We start from the raw sequence: 6,424 nt of genomic DNA, 5'->3' as shown, positions 1-6,424 counted from the left end.
TAAATTTTAATGAACAGGGTCCATACATTGTCCATCAACCATCTCGGGACCAAGTTATAATTACAATAGTTATTTTGTGACTATAATCTTCCATTAGATGGCTGAAAAAATTTAATGCTCAACCTAAGCACAAAAAATTTAATGGTAGCGTATTGGCATAACTAAAATCTACTTCACACTAAAAACTACTTTCCCATCAACTTTACATACACACCTGTGTGCCTGTTTAAAGAAGTCATAGTTTGAAACAAAAAAAAATTAACTTGACACCTTTTACTGAACTTAGATTAGTTTATTGAAAAACTAAGCAAGACATTGAAACAATGATAATCATATCATTGAGAAAATGTAGAATGTAGAAAGAACATCATGCACTGGGGACGCAAAGTATAATATATATAAAATGTGGTTATCACATTTGATAGCAAAAATTGCTTGACCAAAATAAATTGAAATGAGAGAATTATTTACACATCTCTATTGATCAAAACCTGTCCCACAAATACATTAAAAAAAGTATACATATGAAACCCCTGAAAATTCGATTAGTCTCCATAAATAATTTTTTTAGAAAAAAAGGAAAACGCCACCACATTTTATTGAATTTGCGGACTAATATCTAAACCTACTAATGCCTCCACATCATTTGAAACATAACCATCACAATTATGAATTTATGGACCACCATAGCTTTGATAGAGTTGGAATGTGTTGGCAAGCCAAGATCTCACCCAAAATTGAGGATCCTTTTGCTGTTAAATTTTAGTGATCGTTGATGTAACTGCATATCAATTGTAAATCTCCAGTCTAGCTGCAAACATATATAAACATGAAATAAGGAACTGGATAATATCATAAATATATATATTAGATAATCAAGAAACACAACAGCTATCTCCTCAAAACATGAAGAGAAATGACCAAAAAGCTGATCATAATAGCGTATAAAAGATTCTCCGTCTCTAAAGTTCTTGGAGAAAAGGCTAATTCAACTACCAACCTATTAGCAATGCTCAGCCACTCTCATTCCCCAATGAATGATAATATATTGAAAATTGTGTTTCAATGTGTGTTTCAATGTACCTCCATGCTTGTGAATGAAAATGGCTCTCAAATCCAGTGTACTTCCACGATCATGGTCCTCTTTTTTGCTATTTTGTTGACAAAGTTTAATTCCACGTGAAGGAAGGTTCTGATATAATTAAAACTTAAATTTTGAGAGGGAAAAAAAGAAAAACAAAACAACAAGCAATGCCATAATTAATGTAGATCCATGACCAGTCAGCTCATTTTCATATGAGAATCAAAATACTGTTCTATGAACATTATTTTATGAGTGGAAGTTATGGAGAATGATGAATGAAATGAAAAATTTGCAAAAGTTAATGCAAATGATTGCTTGTCATTCCAATTTATTTACTTGCATTTTTCAAACTTCCCTCACACCATATATGCATCACACACAGCATTTTAATGAACCATTCAAGTATTGTTGCTTTTTTCTTTTCCTTCCTTAAAATTGTTTTGTTGAAATCAACGGCTTGAGGGTTCCAAAAATCATACCCGATGAGAATCATGAAGCATAAATAGACAAAATGGTGGGAAATATAGGATGAAGAAGAATAAAGTAGAATAAGCACGAAAGAAATGGAAGGGAAAAAAAATGCTCATGATAAGAAAAGACCATGGAGAAATCCCACCTTTAAAGCCAAAGTAGTGAAGTTGTAGGTCAGAAATCAATCAATCAATCAACCAAAATGGAGATGAAGTTGAAGACCCCTCTAGTTGATCTCTCCGCCAACAAAGAGAAGAAATGAAAAAGAAAGAGAAAAATAGATGAGACAAGGAGAGATTACAAATACAAAGGGTGAGAGCAGAGCATCATATATGGGGGAGGAAAAAAAAAAATTCTCCCTTCACGAGAGGAGCAACAACTTGAGCAAAGGAGAAACTGCTTGAAGCTTCTAGAAGATTCTCTCCCCCGGGGGTCCCTCACCGGCATTGGTGAAGAGAAGAAGAAAATGAGGGGAAAAGGAAACAAATTAATAGAGCTTCAATTTTGAATTTGAACAGGGGAGTAGGTGTAGTAGGCTAAGAAAATGACAGATGAGAACATCCTTCTAAAAAAAAAAAAAAAAGTGATGCCGGGAGCTGGCACTGTTTATAAGCTGTTACTGTTCATAGAACAGTATTTTGAGTGAGGAGCCGACATGGATCTGAAAATGAACCGGCTGATCATTGATTTTGATTTATTATTATAGGTTGATTGATTGGTCTAGTCTACATATGATGAAATTGGTTAAACTTAGAACTGGAGACTAAATTTGGCTTAAACAAATTGAAACATCAGATATTGAACAATATAATATCGCAGTCTAAACAAAATTGATTGAATAATATGTTGTGCAAAAGATAACGGGGGAAGAGCAAGCAATTCATACAAATGACTGAGAACTAAAATGTTACTGCCTAAATAGTTAGAACTGCATGTGGATTCAAAGAATCAAAACTAATTGAAATATCAGATCAAGAAAGATATAATATCACAGTTAAAACGGCTAGAATTGAATAGTATTATATTCTGCAAAAAGATAGGGAGGGAATGAGCAGAAAGATCAATCAATGAGCGATTCATACAACTAATCAAGTTATATACATCAATACATCGCTGCCTAAACAATTGAAAATGAAAACGAAATTGGCTAATATGGTTTCAAGGAAATCAAACCAATTGAAACATCATATAGCTTAAGATCTATGTGTTATCATTTCGTCCTCTGAAGAAACAAATTTAAGTAGAAGTAAAAGCTAAGAGAGGAAAGACTCACTTGAGAACATCTGGCTCTCATTATGTATGAGTAAGGAATCTGAGGCATCTGGTTAACGCTCCAAGGATCCCTAAAGCAGGCCTCTTAGATGATAGAATTATCTTGCTACAGGGGAGCCAGGAAGATCTTCTAAGGAAAAAGTTTGAGATGAAGCTTATATTTGGGCTCTCCTCCATCATGACTGGCACGGATTGCTAGATTTAGAATATGCTTATCAATGTTTGAAAGACGAGTCTTTTCAATAAGTTTTGAAGATTAATCTAACAACAAATCAGTACAGAAAATATTCAGTCCAAAACTCATCCACAAATAGCATTTAAACTTTTATCCAAGACTTCATTCTTCAACACTTCATGCATCCTCCCAGAGAGGATTTTTAAATTGGTTCCATGCTTGTGGCAGGTTGGCTGTACCATAAAAAATGGCAAGAAACATTTTCAATCTCTTAGACCTGATCCTTAGTTCGACAGGAAACTGATATTCCTCAACCACAATTTCGCAGTTAAGAATTCATTAGACATAAAATTTCTGTTTCCATCTCATTTACTTCTGAACCAAACAAGGGTTTAGTTATTGCATCCAGCATGGAATATGTGTCTCTTATTTCAGGGTGACCTATTTCAGGGTGAGATGGGTCGCCAACAAGAAACTCATGGAGAATGCCATTCACCTCAATAGCACTACATCCAGGAAATTTCCTGATTCCCAAGTCTTTCATCTTGTTTCTGACCTTGCTCACATCTTCCCATTTGTCAGCAGAAGCATAAATGTTAGCCAAAAGCGTATGCAAACTGGAATCACTATATTCAATATTTCCCAGTCGTTGAGCAATCCTTTCGCCCATTTCAATATTGCCATAAAATCTGCAGGCACTCAGCAGAGATCCATAAAGTGGAATTATCATCTCATTTTTTTGATCTGGCAACTTCTTAATTAGCTCTTCTGCTTCATGTAGCAGTCCAGCTCGACCAAGAAGATCAATGAAACACCCATAGTGTTGCACCTTGGGCTCAATTTGATATGTTCTCTTCATGGAATAAAAGATCTTACGCCCTTCTTCTACCAATCCCCCATGACTGCAAGCACTTAGAACACCAATAAAGGTGATGTCATCAGGCCTAGCCCCAAATTTTTTCATTTCTTGAAAGAGCTCAAGGGCTTTGCTTGTCTTACCATTCAATGCAAGACCACAGACAATAGAAGTCCATGTGGCTGTATCTCTTTCCCTTAACCTATAGAAAATCTCCAAAGATTTCTCTATGCAACCACATTTTGCATACATTTCAATGAGGGCAGTACCAACCACGGCATCCAATGTCACTTTGTTCCCGTCTATGTAACCATGAATCCATTTCCCTTGCTCCAGGGCTCCCAACTGAGCACAACCTGTAAGGAGAGTAACAACAATAAATTTATCTGGTTTGATTCTTCTCATTTGCATCTCTTGAAATAATGCAACTGCCTCATCAAAGCGATTGAATTGCACATAGCCATTAATCATAGTTGTCCAAAGAACAATATCCCTCGTTGGACTTTTCTCAAACAAATCTCGAGCTTCATCCAGCTGACCACAAGTCACATACCCATTTATCATACTTGTCCAACAAATCACATTTTTCATAGGCACCTCATCAAAAATTTCCTGAGCTATACTTACGCAGCCACACTTGCAGTACATGTCCACTAATGCATTGCCCACTATAGTTGTTAAAAGGAATTCACTCAAGACATAACTGTGAATTTCCTTACCAAGGTCCAAATCTTTTAATGCTGTACAGGCTGATAGAGTGCTTACCACCGTAGCTTCATCAGGCTTCTCATTGCTTTCTTCTAGCATCCGCTGAAAAATAGTAATGGCATCTTTGAATCTCCTACACTTTACATAACTTGTAATCATGATATTCCAAGAAACCTTATCTTTCTCTAACATATTTTCAAATAACTTTTCAAAACTATCTACTTTACCCAATTCTGCATACATTCTCATTAGTGAGTTACAAACATAAGTATCAAGCTCAAGCCCGGTCTTCACTATGAAGCCATGAACCTTCACAGCTTCATTAAACTGTCCAATACAACCAATAGCCTTGAGGACAAATGGATATGTATAATTATCTGGCCATAAACCATCTTTTTCTCAGTTGACTAAATAAGGAAATGGCTTCTCTGAAACTACTCTTTTCCACTTTCCACAAGGCTTTGGTCATAAGATTGTATATAAACAAGGATGGCTTGTGAAGTAGTTAAAGGTTCTACATGCATAGTGTAAGTCCCCAACAGATGAGTCAGTACAGATGACCATAAGTTTGCCGAGGGTGTCCAAGTCTTCATGTAGACCCGCAAGAAACATCTGAGCCTGGATTTGCTTGAGGTGGAACATTGATTTGCAAGCTTGAGAAGGCCAATGCACGCTCTCTTGTCAGTTTTCCACCATGTGTTGAGGTAGAGAACTTGTGTGACTTAATGAGCAAAAGAGAAGTATGACTGTATACAGGCATTATTGGAAGTTTATGCTGAGCAATGCAAATAAATTTGTGAATGATGTGAAATTTGACCTCGTCCCTTCATTTCAGATCATAGTCTAAACTCTCATGCCCTTCCTTTTGTTTTCTTATTGTTTTCCTCACATGGCATCCTTGAAGTATCATTGATTTTCTTCACAGGCTAACTCTGGGTTACAAATTTCCAGATGTCATAATCATGAAGAAAGAAGAAATCCCTAAGGAAAATCAACTCAAAGGTCAAGAAAGACAGAAAAAACAAATTTGTCAGCTAATATTTCAGCAGAATTTAAGGTGCACACAAAGAACATTACTTGAACTGAGCAGGACTATGAAATCAGAGCATGTTCAAAGTTCACATGAAATCATCCTTTCCAAGGACTGCTTTCCAACAAATCTACCTAAATCACTGAAAGCAAGATTGAATAATGTTCAAATTCTACCGTCTAAACTTTAGAGCATACCATCAAGTTTTTGTGGTTGCAAGTGTATGTGCTTCCCAAGGGAGGGAAGGCAGGAGAGGAGGCATATAAAATAAACTGTTACATCAATAATTTATATCTCCCTTTACGAAAAAAAACCACCAAACAAAAATATAAAATATATTGATGTAACATATTGCACTGCTTAGAAGTTACAATGAATGGAACTATTTCCTCAATAAGAATAAGTAAATTTTCTTTGAGACAGGAAAAGTTCAAAAGTTATAGTGTTAAATATTAGGGTTAAGGTGCATTTTAACAATAATGTTTTTTGCTAAGAGCATTTGGCACCATTAAGTTTTGAAAGGTGCAAAATTATACACAAACTTTAAAATACGGAGCAATTTCATCGCTTCTGTTAATAGGTCTAGACGGTCGTTTCTTTTTCTAAGGTGGGTCCAGCTATGTGTCTATCTGTCTGGCTCAGCATAATCCTTTCACTAAAAACATTATACATCACCCTCTTAAATTTATCTCTCTCCTCTTCTCTTTATGTCAATTCCTCCCCCCAACAAATCAGACTCAATTCTCTATCTCTCTCCCCTTTTCAAGTTCATCTCCTCTTCCTCTGGCAACAGCAACTTAGAATTCAAGAACCAAATGACTGTTCTCC

The 6,424-nt window shown here is 35.8% G+C and overlaps 1 pseudogene; it reads right to left on the bottom strand.

Moving 5' to 3' along the window:
* Positions 1 to 379: 379 nt before the first annotated feature.
* On the bottom strand, positions 380 to 5,326 carry LOC114727073 (pentatricopeptide repeat-containing protein At1g31430-like; annotated as a pseudogene).
* Between the last annotated feature and the right edge of the window lie 1,098 nt (positions 5,327 to 6,424).

This window comes from Neltuma alba, unplaced genomic scaffold (assembly GCF_004799145.2).
Source record: "Neltuma alba isolate B1F8T4 unplaced genomic scaffold, ASM479914v2 tig00012437_pilon, whole genome shotgun sequence".
NCBI lineage: Eukaryota > Viridiplantae > Streptophyta > Magnoliopsida > Fabales > Fabaceae > Neltuma > Neltuma alba.
This window is presented reverse-complemented; position numbering and strand designations above follow the sequence as displayed.